This window comes from Otolemur garnettii, unplaced genomic scaffold (assembly GCF_000181295.1).
Source record: "Otolemur garnettii isolate 467f Iridium unplaced genomic scaffold, OtoGar3 scaffold00018, whole genome shotgun sequence".
Classification (NCBI taxonomy): Eukaryota; Metazoa; Chordata; class Mammalia; order Primates; family Galagidae; genus Otolemur; species Otolemur garnettii.
In genome coordinates, this window is record NW_003852413.1 from 18,688,521 (window position 1) to 18,704,275 (window position 15,755).

The 15,755-nt window shown below is 39.4% G+C and overlaps 1 protein-coding gene across 3 annotated transcripts in view; it reads left to right on the top strand.

The window, feature by feature from the left end:
• The window catches only part of NSF (N-ethylmaleimide sensitive factor, vesicle fusing ATPase), a 145,673-nt gene that overhangs the window by 59,183 nt on the left and 70,735 nt on the right, over window positions 1-15,755 (top strand). The gene's annotated exons all lie outside the window — the stretch shown is intronic.

The following is a 15,755-nucleotide window of genomic DNA, read 5'->3' on the forward strand; positions in this document are numbered from 1 at the left end:
CTTAGCATAGTTCTAGGGTATATAATACTCAATAAATAAAAGTTAAGATACCTTGACCTCCATGTCCACAGTATATAAAAGCAAAGAGCCTAGTCTTTTACTGAGTACCATCTTTTCCCACTTTGGAGAGCTTGCCATGTCTCTTTAGTTTTAGGATTTTTTTTTTTTAGACAGAGTCTTAAGCTGTCACTCTGGGTAGAGTGCCATGGCATGATACCTCACAGCAACCGCCAACACTTGGGCTCAAGTGATCCTCCTGCCTCAGTTTTTTTCTATTTTTCGTAGAGACAGGGTCTTGCTTTTTGCTCAGGCTAGTTTGGAACTCAAACTCAAACTATCCACCTCGGCCTCCCAGAGTGCTAGGATAACAGGCATGATCTTTTTTCATCTTTTTTTTGTTGGAGACAGAGTCTCACACTGTTGCCCAGGCTTGAGTGCTGTGGTGCCGGACTAGTTCATAGCAATCTCACACTCCTGGGTTCTATCAATCCTCCTTTCTCAGCCTCCTGAGTGGCTGGGACTACAGGCATGCAGCACACCTGGATAATTTTTCTATTTTTAGTAGAGACAGGGTTTCCTTTGCTCAGGCTGGTCTCAAACTCCTGACCTCAAGACTATCATCTCACCTCCACCTCCCAGAATGCTAGTGTTGTAGATGTGAGCCACCAGGCCTGGCCCCAAAATGAAGTCTTGAAATGTTCAAAGCTTTGTTACATTGTTTCTCATTGTACAAATAGGTATCACTTCTCAGTTAACCTTTATTTTCCGTGCTTATAGGAGTCGAGTTTCTCTGGTTTCCTTTGCTTTGCATGCATTTGTCAAATCTATTACTGAATACCCCTGAATCTTCTTTCTGCTTTGTCTTTTGGATCATTTCTTTTGTTCTTATTCATGGCTTTAGTAAATTACACTTGCATTGCAGCAATAGCCTCTTTATTATCTTCCTAGCTTTTAATTTCCCTCTTCTTTTCCATCCTGGAACATTTACTTCAAAGCTCACTCTACAGAGCTACCTGGTTCTATCAGAGAATATCGAAGGAGTTGTAGAATTTCAGTATTGCAAGGGATCGCAAGAATCATCTAGTTCACGCCCCTGTCTTTTGTTTGCATCTTATCTACATTTAGACTGAGTAAAATTCTGCCAAATTCCTTAGGCTAAGCTTGAGTTCCTCTAGTGACAGGAAATCACTCTCTCCTAAGGCTGGATTCCATTTTTGAACAACTGTAGGTTTAAGTTGAATCTTCCTTATGTTAAAGTAAAATGTACATCCTTGTAGCTTCTACTATAAGCTTTTGTTCTTCACCTAAGACCACACAGAGCAAGCATAATCCTACTTCCTTGTAAAAACTCTTTGGGTACGTAATGAAAGCTATTCTTGCCCAGACCTCAGCTCCCCACAGATTTATCTTTTCTCTAAGCCAGCAGTTCTCAACCTGTGGGTCACGACCCATAGGAACTATATTAAAGGGTTGAAGACTTAAGAAGGTGGAAAACTATTGATTTAAGCTAATTCTCCCAGGTTGGTTGATTCTTCCAGCCAGTCCTTTTGGGACTCGATTTGGCCTTTGCCTTCCTAGTCATATTTCTGTAAACTTTAAGATTTATTTATATTCATCTTAGGTTGTGACACCCAAAACTCCATGGAGTATTGCAAGTGTGGTCCCTATTGTAAAATACACCAGAACTATTCATCTTTTGTTCAAATTACTAGTCTTAGGCTGAAATTGAATTAACATTTTTGACATCTACATTCTATCTTGATTCATTAAATTTATTGCTGAGTAAAAACCCCAAGTTATCTCTCACTAAACCCAGCTGCACTCAAGTACAGAAAATATACTCATTATTGATAACTTTTATCTTGTTAGAGTAGTTCTTTGCTCTTCTAGAGGTACAACTTGTCAAGGAATAAAAAAATTTTACTTACTAGCATATGATTTAATGAGGCTGTAGAACATAGAAACTAAAAAAATAACTAGGAAGTTTTAGAAGGCAACTTAATATAGTGCCAGGTATAATTATGAACGATGTTTCTCAAAGTGTCCTCTGGCCTGCAGTAGATTCATTCATTCATTCAGCTTCCTCAGCTCCACTCTAGACTTAATGAATTCAAATTGTTAGGAGTGACGCCTGGAAGTCTACATATTAACAAGCTCCACTGGACACCTGTGCATATTAAAGTTTAACAACTGCTATTGTAAGTATTGAAGGATTGAACCCACAGATGTGATCAGTGTTTGATGATATTGTATTAATTAAGGAGGGGATTTCTAGGGACAGAAGAATATGAACTATTAAAGTGAGTAGAAGATCCAGGGTGCAGTGGCTCATGCCTGTAGCCCTAGCAGAGTGGTAGGCTGAGGCAGGAGGATTGCTTCAAGACTGGATTAGGCAATACAGCAAGACCCCATCTTAAGAGAAGGGAAAAAGAAACTAGCTGAGTGCAGCTGGTGGTACATGCATATGATCCTAGCTACTCAGGTGACTAAGGCTAGAGAATCAGTTAAAGTCAGGAGTTTGAGGCTGCAGTGAGCTACGATCATGCCACTGCACTACAGCTTGGGCAAACCCAGGATAGAGCAGGGTTCTTGTCTCTCCCCACACACACACACAAATTCCAGGTACAGGAAAAGAAGGAATGAGTTGTCTGCTAGAGAATATATTTGCCAGGCCAAAGCAAAAGTCTTAAAGGACAGCAAGTAAAAGGGGTTTAAAGCTAAGGAACAGAGGAAAAAATGAATAAAGGAAACAGTAAAATTCTGAAACCAGTAAAGATATATACTGTCACTTGGCAGCAAGGCAGGGCCTGCTATAGAAGAAGGGTGATCTCTGTCTTCAAGAATTCATGAAACACCAGCCAACACCCTATGAGTGAGTGTAAAAGGGTGGGGGTGTCAGCAAAGATTAGTTTGGAAAGTTGCTTCACATATCCCATCTTTAGTTCTAGGTTATCTAATGAGAAGATCTGTTAAATCAAAGTTGACTAATTTGGATGTAGACCAGTCAGGTGGCAGACATCTTACACAGCTGCCTGATGCTCAGGGCATAGGCCTTTTCACTTTTATCATCACAGAACTCAGAGAACTCTTGGCATTTAAAGTTGGTGGGGTAACTGCAAGTCTCTGCTAGACAAAATGATGCCCAGAAAGTGAATGATCTAAGACTTGACTGCCCAAATGGGGTCAGGAGTAGTAGTCTTAATCTTAACTATTTCCTGTTCTTAAAGATGTGATAAGTACACAGATAAGCAAATGAGGATAACCTATTTTAGATTTTCTTTTGTACTGATTATCAGTGTGTATAATTGACAGTTTTGTTTTGTTTTGTTTTCTTTTTGAAACAAACAAAAGGCCCACCTGTATTATGAGCTGTAGAAGTTATGCTCTAAGTCTTTATTGCTTGGCTGGGAAAGACAAAACTGTTTCTTAGACTAAATAATCACATTCTACTACTAAAATGGTAAGTGGAACTAAGAAAATACTCACAAATGTAGTTCCAATGAACAATTTTAAAAGAAATAGGAGAGGAGTTGAAATTGAAAACCTTAACTCAAAAGATCAAATATTAATATTTGTGATTGTATTTTCTACAAGTGCCTGCAATATTAAAAATTAAGCATTCAAATCTGGTTTGCACGCTGCAGAGAGAAACTTGTAAAACTTATGAATATGTCCTGACTTGCCAGAGTCTTTTGATAGCCTCTCTCTTTGGCAAACATGGCTGATCTTTCTGCATTTGAACAAGAAGCCACTTGGGATTCCCCTTTAAACATCAGTCACTGTTCAAAACCTACTTCATCCGTCTTTCTCTTTTTATAGATCATGTTGCCCACAAATGAATTAAACACTCCAATCTTGATGCTAATTTGATAGAGACCACCTCTATTCTTCTAATCTTTTTATCATTCTGCTTTCTCTTATGTAAAATTAGCTTTTGCCATAGGTTTGTTGTAGTTGTTGTTGCTGAGGCAGGTTTCACTCTATAGCCCCGGCTAAAGTGCAGCCTCAAACTTTTGGGCTCAAGCAGTCTTCCTATCTCAGTCTCCCAAGAAGCTGGGCCTATAGGCCTGTGCCACTATGCCAAGCTAATTTTTCTATTTCTTTTGTAGAGATGGGGTCTTATTCTTGCTCAGGCTGGTCTTGAACTTCTTGCCTCAAGGAATCCACCCATCTTCGCTTCCCAAAGTACTAGGATTACAGGTGTGAGGCACTGTGCCTGGCCTCATTTGCCATTTATTTTCCTCTTTTGAATACCTAAAAGTCAATTGAGAATTTTTCCTCAATGCATCTTGCCTCTGGTAACATTTGAAAAAACAAAGGAAAATTCACTACTTTGTAAAATAGAAAAGTTTGGCACAGACAAATTTGTTGCTTTTTTGGATACTGTTTTGAAAGTTGTAACTAGCAAACATTGCTATTGATTCCTTGTATTGCAGAAGTAAGGTTATTTTTTTATTGATTTATTTTAAGAAAAGAGATTACAATTAATACATTAGATATCTTATAAATATGTTCATGTATCATTGAAATCATAGGGTTGGATATGCCTATCATATTGAATAAGGTCCTATTCTATTTAGACTTTTAGATCAGAAATTACTTTAAGGTATTTGTAGCATACAAATTAAAGCCTTTTAAAGTTCTCCCCACCAAAATTCATATAATTATAATCACTGGTTATTAGCACCTGTGCCTCCAGCAGTCCAAATTTTGTGTGTTACTAGAGGATTTCAGATTTAACTAAGAGTAGAAACTAGAATTAAGGTGAGAAAGAATATCCAGGTAATACTAATCTGCCTCAAACTAGAAGACAAAGGATAGGTCGTGGTGATCGAGCATTGCCAATACACTTTTGGGCGACATGCCTAGAAATTAGTCCCAGTTTCTCTCAGTAGAACCAGGTCATACCAGGTGAGTGCAAACAGGGCAGGGTGTGTGCTCCCGAAGAAAGTGCAGTGGCAGCTTTTTAGTATCTGGCAGTTATGGACATTGAAAATGGTTGCAGTTAGGAAGATAGAAGGGGAACTTAGGAAAAGAAATATACTTTGGCAAGGGAGCCTGTAGCACAGTGGTTACAGCGCCAGCCACATACACCAAGGCCGGCAGGTTTGAATCCATCCCAGGCCAGCTGAAACAACAATGACAACTGCAACAAAAAAATAGCTGGGCATTGTGGCAGGTGCCTGCAGTCCCAGCTACTTGGGAGGCCGAGGCAAGAGAATCGCTTAAGCCCAGGAGTTTGAGGTTGCTATGAGCTGTGATGCCATGGCACTCTACCCAGGGCTGCATAGTGAAACTCTGTCTCAAAAAAAAAAAAGAAAGAAACCTACTTTAACAGGGGAGAAAAGATAACAGGGATGTATATATGTGGAACTAATAATCATGGTAGCTTGGCTTTCCAGATGAGTTTACATGTCGACTCTAACTGAGCTTGGAAAGCTTGAGAAATGGTGCAGATTTACTCTGTCTGAGGCATAAGAGCAGCAGGCAAGATTGATACGTGGTCCAGCTGGAAGGGAGGCTTTCTACAGAGAAAACTGACTGATTGAAACTTAGTAATTTTTTGTGAAACTGCCATGGTCTAACCCATTGATCACTATATTAATTTGGAGCTTGAAGTTTAGTAAAGGAATGGGTACTATAATGTACATAGTTCAAGTGACAGTCCTGTTAGATAAAGTTTTTTTGTTTTGTTTTATTTTGTTTTTTGAGATAGTCTCACTCAGTTACCCTGGGGGTGAGTGCCATGGCTTCACAGCTCACAGCAACCTCAAACTCTTGGGCTCAATTGATTCTCTTGCCTCAGCCTCCCAAGTAGCTGGGAGTACAGGCACCCGCCCAAAGCCCAACCAGCTATTTTTAGAGATGGGGATCTCACTCTTAATCAGTCTGGTCTCAAACTCCTGAGCTCAGGCAGTCCACTCACCTCAGCCTCCCAGGGTGCTAGGAATAGATAAATTTTTAAGGGGCCAGATGATGATAATTATTAATTTCAGAATGAATTTGGTAAGTACAACAGTTATTTTCAAGCTTTATGGTCATCTATGATCTAATTCTCATCCATTTTATCACTCATCTAAAGCAAGGTGATAAAAAGAGGCTAATTATTAACTAACAGCCAATATTATAAACTTGTACTATGTACCAGAAAGTATGCTAAGTGCTTTATGTGCATTCTACTTTAGCCTCAGAATAACCTATTGAGCTAGCTAATATTACCATTTCCAGCTTGTAGGTATAAGAATCAGGATTTGAATTCAGGCAAGCTGACTCCAGAGCCCACACTTTTAATACCAAACATAAAACTGAGGTTATTTAATGCAAAAGACTGTCCTTTATTCAGAGATAAAGTCTACCTTTTGATATTAGAATGTATTTTCTTATGTGAAAGGGTGGTGATAGACAATGTCAGATATGATTTTTTAAAAGAAATGTTTACCTTGCAAAATAAAAACTAAACAACATAATGACAGCAGTTTCTCCCAGTTTAAAAAAAAAATAGTTCTTTTTCTTTTTGAGAGCTACTGCTCAGAAAAGTAGGACTCTTAGTAATTTTTAATGTTCTCTAGAGATTTACACCTGATTTATTTTCTATTTCCTAGTTAATCCATTCAATTTTCATTTGTCTTGCATTTAACCACACTTTTGGCCTTTTTGGCAACCATGTATTGTGAAACATAATCAAAGTGCAGCTTTTGCAGTTCAATATTCTAGGAATCATTAAACATCTTTATGACAAGGGATCTAGAATGAGATACAAATCAGTCTTATACTTAATTTTTTACAGAAGAGTCTTATACATAACATTCCAGTGTCTCATTTACTTAAATCCATAGGGTATTATCTTTTGCTTTCTTTAGTTCTGTGACATTTTATATTATTCATATCTTTAATAATAGCTATTACATAATGACATAATACACATTAATACTTCTTATTGTCACTAACATTTGTAGAACAAACGAGAGTAAGTGAGGGTTGCCCTATTAAAGAAAATGACAAGAAAGCCACTTAAAAAGCTGTCTGACTTACTTGCTCTTCCTAAGTGCAGTCTCCCATGTGTTCTAATCATCTGTATTTTCTTGGCAACTTTAGCATCCTTGTTGATGATTTGTTCAGCAGGATATTCTTACATCTTTTTGACCTTCCCATTTCCATTAAACTTTTCCTTTAGTCCACCTCAGCTACCTGTTCTTTGATTATACACGAGACTTCTCCATCACCAGTAACCGCATTACTTTTGGGATCTCAGATTTAAGCGTCCTATTCTCCAGCCGCTGGTCGTCTTTGCTTGTTTACTTCTAGCATTTCTCCCATCCCCACCCCAGCAATTTGGATCTCACTAGAATCTCCAGTTAATTTACTCTATCCCTTGTAATCTTTCTGTTCTCTCCTTCCTCTTTACCCACCGTAGGCTCCCCAGTCTATCATGATAATTCTCTTTGCCTATCCCCTTCACAGCCTCACTCCTCATCTTCCAGGTGTGTCAAAGCCCTGACTGTTTCTCAGCTATCTGCCTTCTTTGTCCCAGTACTCTGGCTGTTACATATGGCTTAAGAAAAACACAAAACCATAGTGTCTTATAGTGTTTAAATTTATGAACCAGATCTCAAATGGGCCTTTCTTAGGATAGGTACTCTTGGTATTCCTTCTATATTTTCCCCACATAGTCAGTTTATTGTCAGAAGAATAAATTCTTTGAGATTACTAATTCTTTACTCTCCTCAAAATTCTAACACCACCTCTTCTGTTCTTCCATCGTCACCGATGGCTGATGACCTGGAATCTTTATTTCACTGAGAAAATGGAAGCAAGTGGAAGAAAAATTCCTCATCTTCCCACTGCAAAACGTGTCACTGGTTGGATGAGAGAAAGAATATGATACCCTGGAACTTCATTTACCCTCAAATACAATTAGCAACTTAAATTCCAAAACCTTATCTATAAATCTATTTTTGGCCATTTTTGATTATGTTTTCACTACCACCTTCCTGTCCATTACTATGACTAAGAGTTGTTAATATGTTTGTATGTTATCCAAATAAAAAGTAGGCATTTTTTAGAAGATGATTAATAGGAACAGTTAGTAAAACAAGCAATTTTAAGCACTTAGACACAAGAAATTAAGGGAAGAAATGCTTTTAGCCCATAATAGTTCTTACTTAAGTTACGGACACAGGAGAAAAGACGAGAATGACTTAGAAATGAAGATTTAAGGCCAGTTGTGGTGACTCACACCTATAATCCTAGCAGTCTAGGAGGCCAGGATGGGTGAATTGCTTGAGCTAAGGAGTTTGAGATCAGCCTGAGCCCGAGTGAGACCCTATCTCTAAAAAAATAGCCCAGTGCTATGTTGGACACCTGTGGTCCCTGCTACTGTGGAGGCTGAGGCAAGAGAATCAGTTCAGCCCAAGAGGTCACTGTGAGCTGTGATGCCACAGCACTCTACCAAAGGTGACAAAGTAAGAGTCTGTCTCACAAAAAAAAAAAAAAAAAAGAGAGAGAGAGAGAAATAAAGATTTAAGCCTCAATCTTTATGGTAAATAGAAGAAAAAATTTGAGAACAGTCATGTGATAGTTTTTAACCTCACACTTTTGATGGGAAAATTAGGTAATAGAATTGAGAATTGAGCTATACAAGTAGTATGTTGACTTCAAATTAACTTAATCCTGTTACTTATCTCATGTTGTTAATCTTTAAGATTCAGTTTTGAAAAAAAAGAGATGGTTAAAACCAAAAAAGTCAAGATATTTATGTCAGCTTACATGAAGTTTATATTTATAGACTTGAATAAGAATCTGTGCCTTAGGTGGTGCCTGTGGCTCAACCAGTAGGGCACCAGCCCCATATACTATGGGTGGTGGGTTTGAACCCAGCCCCAGCCAAAACTGCAAAAAAAAAAGGAATCTGTGTCTTACCTAACACTGTGAATCACTTATAAAAACATGATAAAAAGGGTGATCCTTTGATGACCTGAATCTTATATGCTGAGTTTAGTTACATAATGGCATCCGTCTTCTCAGGCCCATTTACCCCCACATTTTCCCGATTCTCCATGTTCTTCCCAAACCTTCACCACGTTTCCCAATCTCCTCTCTTTATCCTTCATTTTACCGATGATGTCACTCCTGTTCCACATAATCAGCTGACCCTATCAAGCATACCCTCTGCTTTCTCCTCTGCTCCCTTTTAACTTATCTCAGAAAGAAAAGTGTCTGTATCCCTCCACTGTTTTGCCAGAGTTCCTGAAAGTGTGATCTCCAGACCTGCTTACACTCCTTCTCTTTCTTCTAACTAAAAGGAAGGGGCCTCAGGCCCAAGTGCTCTGACCATGATCAAAGACCTGCGGCCCAGACCAGCATGAACTTCCTGATTTCTGTATCTAGTGGCCTCTTACCAGGCCCTGTCCTCTTGTCTCTGCAGCATTTGTCCCTGTTGTCACATTCCTTTGCTTAAACTTTTCATATGCCTAGAACAGGCATTCAAAAATATGGAAGCAGTGCTTCTGATGTCTTTTCTGAGTTTTCGATCTGTATTTTTAGTGGGCATTACTGCTGGAATCTCAAATGCCTTATATCCTGAAATAAGTAACAGTTTCCTCTGTTCTCCCAACTGGCTCCTCATCCTCTTGCTGTCTTCTTGGTATCCCAGAGGTTATCATCATTTTACCCGTGTGCCCAGATTAGATACCTTAAGGTTGGGCTTGACTCCTCTTTCTTCTCAATTTCCATTTGGTCTCTAAGCTGTGATGAATATCTCCCACATCTTTTTTCTTTCCCTGCTATTTCCTGTGACTGTTGCCTCTTCTCATTACTAGTCTTTTGTCTGGATTATTTCAGTAATACAGTCAGGAGTTTTTAATTTGGATTTGAAGGATGGACTTCAAAGTATTTAAGAAATTGTATGCAATTTTTTTTTTAAAGAGATAAAAACATGGTCTTACCCCTCTTGCCTAGCCTGGACTGCAGATCATAGCTCACTGCATTCTCAAATCCTGGGGCTCAAGGGATCCTCCCACATCAGCCTCCTAAATAGCTGGGACTATAGCAGATGCCACCATGTCTGCCTAATTTTTTCTAAAATTTTTTAGAGACAGAGTCTTGCTATGTTGCCCAGGCTGGCCTCAAACTCCTAGCCTCAAGCACGCTTCCCACCTCAGCCTCCTGTATACAATTTGTACATGTCTCTTTTCTCTGGGGCAGTCCATTAGACTATTCTATAGGGAAGAAAGTGAGAAATAGAATGAAAGAGTATGACAATTCAAATCAGTTCCACTGACTTCTTCTTCCATATCTTTGCTACTTAGTTCACTAAACCGGGACACTGATTTCCTTATATGAGGGGTAATGTAAAACATTAAGGAAAAAAATAGTAGCAGCAGTTGGTACAGCTCAGCAATCAGTGCAGCAGCCAGAGATCAGAGGCTGCCCACTATCAGAGCCCAGCTTTAATGTCTGAGAAAAGCTCAGGAGAAAGCTGGGGCATCAGCAGGGAGAGCCCCGTGTCATTTGGAGGCCTGTGAGCCCATTTGTTCATATGCTTCCAGAAGACTTGAGGGGTATTCAGATTCAGTGAGTCATCGTCCCCAGAAAAAGGTTAAGAACATTCTTCCAACTAGCCTTCCATGCGCTGCCCCTTTGTTTTCTAGATCTTCTTCCATTCTACCATAAGAGTTGGTTTTTAAACCAACCATCTCATTATGTATCGTCCATAATAAATCACCTACACCTAAAAGATGACTAGGGTTTAATTATCTATGAAACAAGTTAAATACCGATAGATATAGCTCAAAGCCTGTCAGCCTTATATCTAGGCACTGCTCTCTCCTCGCCTCCAGGGCTGGACTGCTGGCTGTTTTGAGAGAACAGCGTCTATATCCATACTCCTTTTCCTTCGATCATGCTAGTCTCTCTCCATAGCCATTTCTTCCCCATAGCCCGGCCATGAACCTCCTAGTTATCCCTCCAGACCCAGCTTGAGTGTTACCACTTCTTCTGTGTCTATCCCTAATTTTCTATCATCACCTTGGCTGAATCAGTCTCTCTTGGCAAGATTCCAGAAACATTTCATACATATCTCTGATGATGTCACATGGTATTATAGATAACCTATTTTTATTTCTGTCTTCCCTCCTAAGCCAAGAATGCCCTACAGGTAGGGACTGTCTGTTTCATGTTTGTATCCCTAACATCTACCTTAGCACCTAGTCTAAACAGGAGCTTAATACACTTTTGTTGAATGGAATTAGGTATGAAGAGTTTTTATGACTCATTTAAAATTAGAGACCAATGCTTATTTAATAAGTCAGAATAGGCTATAATAATAATAGTAATAACAAAGTCCCATTTCCACTGCTTATTCAAGTGACTATTTCCTTTGTAGGTGTGGATTTTGAAAGTCTTTACATGTCAGTATATTTTTTTGATGTGCTTATTTGAGATCCTCAAAGAATTATAGTTCTAATGCAGACTAGAGCTTCTGTGACATTCCTATTGATGTTGTGTTGAATATATTCTATCATTTCAGAGATCTATATTATATATAGCTAGCTCCGTGGGCATGAATTTTATCTGTTTTCCTTTTAGCTGTTATGGTAATATTTGTTTATTTTAAAAGAGTGGAGTAAATTTAATTCAAAACACTTTAAATTGAATATTTTCCTTATACAAAACCAGACTTGCAAAGTTAAAGATTCTACTATTTATATATTATTCAGTTTGTTTTGCTAAATTTGTAAAGTCTCAATCATTGCAAATATATTTTTTTAGGTATTTAGATTAGTTCAGCTATGAAAGTAAGCCTTGTTTCATAAATTGAGCTTTAAATAGTTTTTAAATGAGCTTTAAGTAGTCTTCTGTCCCTCATGATTTGTAAGTTTGCCTGTGGCTCAAGGAGTAGGGCACTAGCCCCATATACTGGAGGTGGTGGGTTCAAGCCTGGCCCCAGCCAAAACTGTAAAAAAAAAAAAAAGAAATCAACAATTTATTGCTTCCATATTATGTGCTAGGCATTTTGCTGGGTGTTTGCAATTCAGGATTTATGAAACAGTACTTGCCCTTGAATAATTCACCCTATCATACAGGAGAAGGTCTATAAACAAATAATTGTGATGTAAATCTTGAAGACAAGGAAGGAGAACTCCTTTGAGAAATGGGGTTGAGTCTGAGAATGAATGCATCTGCTGATCAATTTACAGACAGAGAAGCAGAGAGCTGAAGGAAGTTTGTGCCTGATAGGGTTTTTTCGTTGTTGTTTTGTGTTTTTTTAAATATGTAAAGTAGGTATCTAGGTCATCTCTAAGAATTCACAGCATGGGGTAGCTCTTGAGAAGAGAAGAACAGTGAAGATATGGATAATTAATAAGGAGAATTAGAGATGAGCTAACAAAGACAAGTGAAGGGTGACATGCAATATTGAGAAAGCAGTGAAAGTAGATCTGAAACTGCATAGCATGAAATTGTGGGGGATATCAGTAAGCAAGCACAGGGGTGTGATTTTCTGCAGACAGGGTATAGGTGCAACAAAGCCATTTTATAGTGAGGGCCCATGGGATGGTTAGAACAGAAATATAAAAAGGCCAGGGAGTTAAGAGGCCTTCAAAAAAAGTATAACTTACTATAAAAGGAAGTGTGGTTAAAAGGAAATTGATAAACATGGAGAAAGTGAGAAAGTCAAGAAACTGGAGATGAGGATAAGGCTGATACTTTGTAGTCACTCAGCAAATCTTCATTTTGTCCTTTCTGGTTCACCTCTCCTGGCTTGTCTCACCACCACCACCACCACCACTACCACCTGCCTCTGCTATGGTTTATACATATGAATAGTTTCAAATCATGATGCTCACAGTTGACATGGGGGTAGGATTAGGAGCTAGATCCCAGAATCATCATCCAGTATATCTGAGACTTAGATGCTGGCAGTGGCTGGTGGTTTGGGCCTCAAGGAGAAGCTCAAGGCTTATCCCCTTACCTTCCCACCACTCGTGCTTAAAGGATGGGTCAAGGGCCAAAGACATTTTATTGAACCATGGTTCTTGGGGCAGAGATTTACTCTGTGTTGAGAAGAGTTAAGACTAATCCTTCAGGGGTTTCCACCAAGTTTCCTTCTCCCACAAGCTTAACCATAGCACAGATCTTATTCTTTTCAAGGGTTTAAAAGGGAGCCCTAAAAAAATTTAAAAAAAAAAAAAAGGGAGTCCTTTCTTGGCATAAAGATAGAAGGAAGTAAAGACCCTACTGACAACCCAAAGGGTCTTTCCCCTCAGAATGTAACGTTTCTAGTAATGTTGTTTGTATCTTGTGATTTATTCTATGTAAGTTATCAAATCTGTTATACTTTTTTCTTAAAGATATAATCTTAAGTATAATCTTAAAGAGATTAAGATTTTTGGAGACAGAGTTTTACTCTGTCACCTTGGCAGAGTGCAGGGGCATCATTATAGCTCTTGGACTCAAGCAGTCCTTCTGCTTCAGCCTTGTAAATAACTGGAACTACAGGAATGGGCCACAGTGCCTGGCTAATTTTTTTTTTTTTTTGAGACAGTTTCACTATGTCGCCCTCGGTAGAGTGATATGGCATCACAGCTCACAGCAACCTCAAACGCTTGGGCTTAAGTGATCTTGCCGCAGCCTCTCAAGTAGCTGGGACTATAGGCTCCCACCACAAACACCCAGCTATTTTTTGGCTGTAGTTGTCATTGTTGTTTGTCAGGCCTGGGCTGGATTCGAAGCCACCAGCTCTAGTGTATGTGGCTGGTGCCCTAGCCACTGTGCTACAGGCACCATGACCTAATTTTTCTATTGTTAGCAGAGACAGGGTCTTGCTTCTGCCCAGGCTAGTCTCAGACTCCTGGACTCAAGCAGTCGTTCCACCTCAGCCTCCTGGAGTGGTGGGATTATAGGGAGACATACTTTTTAATGCTTTCATTTTAAATATGGACAAACCATTTTTCATGGACATGTAACTATTTATATTGCATTTTCAGAAGTTTTCTTTTTCATCCATGGTTATGAGTGTAATACTGAAATCTAATCATCCAGTATTTCAGAGTGCTTTTTTGACTATAGTGTAAAGAAACACCTCATCGGAGAGGAGCCATGTGGCTTAACTGGAAAACTACTAGAAAAGTGAGAGAAAAGTGAGGGTCCCTCGGGTGAGGAAATGGAAACCACAGGTCATCTTCACCTTAAGAAATAGAGTAAGCACTTGTATGGAGTTGGCTAAAAGAAATCCTGGAGAATCTAGATCATCAGTCTTACTAGTTTGGATGTTTATTATTGTTGTTTGTTTTTTTGAGACAGAGTCTCATTTTGTTGCCCAGGCTAGAGTGCCATAGTGTCAGCCTAGCTCACAGCAAGCTCAAACTCCTGGATTCAAAAGATCCTCTGCCTGGTGGCACCCATGCTCTTTGGATAGGGCACCAGCCACATATACCGAGGCTGGTGGATTCGAATCCAGCCTGAGCCAGCTAAAGCAACAATGACAACTGCAACTAAAAAATAGCCAGGGCTGTGGCAGGCGCCTATAGTCCCAGCTACTTGGGAGGCTGAGGCAAGAGAATCACTTAAGCACAAGAGTTTGATGAGGTTGCTGTGAGCTATGATGCCATGGCATTCTACCAAGGGTGACAGAGTGAGACTCTGTCTCAAAAAAAAAAAGATCCTCTTGCCTGAGTCTCCCAAATAGCAGGGACTATAGGCACCCACCACAATGCCCAGCTAATTTTTCTTTTTTTGAGATAGAGTCTTACTATGTCACCCTCGGTAGAGTGCTGTGGCGTCACAGCTCACAGCAACCTCAAACTCTTGGACTTAAGCTATTCTCTTGCCTCAGCCTCCCAAGTAGCTGGGACTACAGGTACCCACCACAACGCCTGGCTATTTTTTGTTGCAGTTGTCATTGTTGGTTAGCTGGCCAGAGCCAGGTTTGAACCCTCCAACTTTGGTGTATGTGGCTGGCATCATAACCACTGCGCTATGGGCGCTGAGCCAATTTTGCTATTTTTAGTAGAGATGAGATCTAGCTCTTGCTTAGGCTGGTCTCTAACTCCTGAGCTTAAGCAGTCCTCCCGACTTGACCTCCCAGAGTGCTAGGATTATAGGTATGAACCTTAGTGCCCAGCCTAGTTTGAATTATTGATGGTAGCTTTAAGGCATTTAGCTTTGCTTGCCTAGAAAGTAATTAAATACTACTCTTGAAACAGCTTCTGCATGTGTGTTGCTTTAAAGAAGTATGTCCTTACTTGATATTAGTTACATGAGGTAAGACATTCAGTTTTATCTATGATATCCATCAGGATCCTTTATATTCCTGTATAACCATCTAACTCAGACATATTTGCCATTTTTTCAAGTGCTTGATTATGGCTAACATAGTTTCTACAGCCTAGTGTATAGATTTGTTTTGGGTTAGATGTGCCTAAACACAAATTGTTTGGTTTTTTTTCTCTGACCTTAAAGGATAATGAAAATAAGTAATATTTCCTAATTAAACATTTTCAGAGCTAAAAGTATTCCAAATGATAGCTCAAAATTACTTTTCCAGAGACCTTTAACTAGCAGCCTTTTCCCCTCAAACATTAATCCTATTGTAGAAATTGTTGCTGGATTTTCTTTTTTTTTTTTTTTTTTGAGACGGAGCCTCAAGCTATCCCCCTGGGTAGAGTGCCATGGCATCACGCTCACAGCAACCTCCAACTCCTGGGCTCAAGCGAGTCTCCTGCCTCAGCCTCCCAAGTAGCTGGGACTACAGGCAC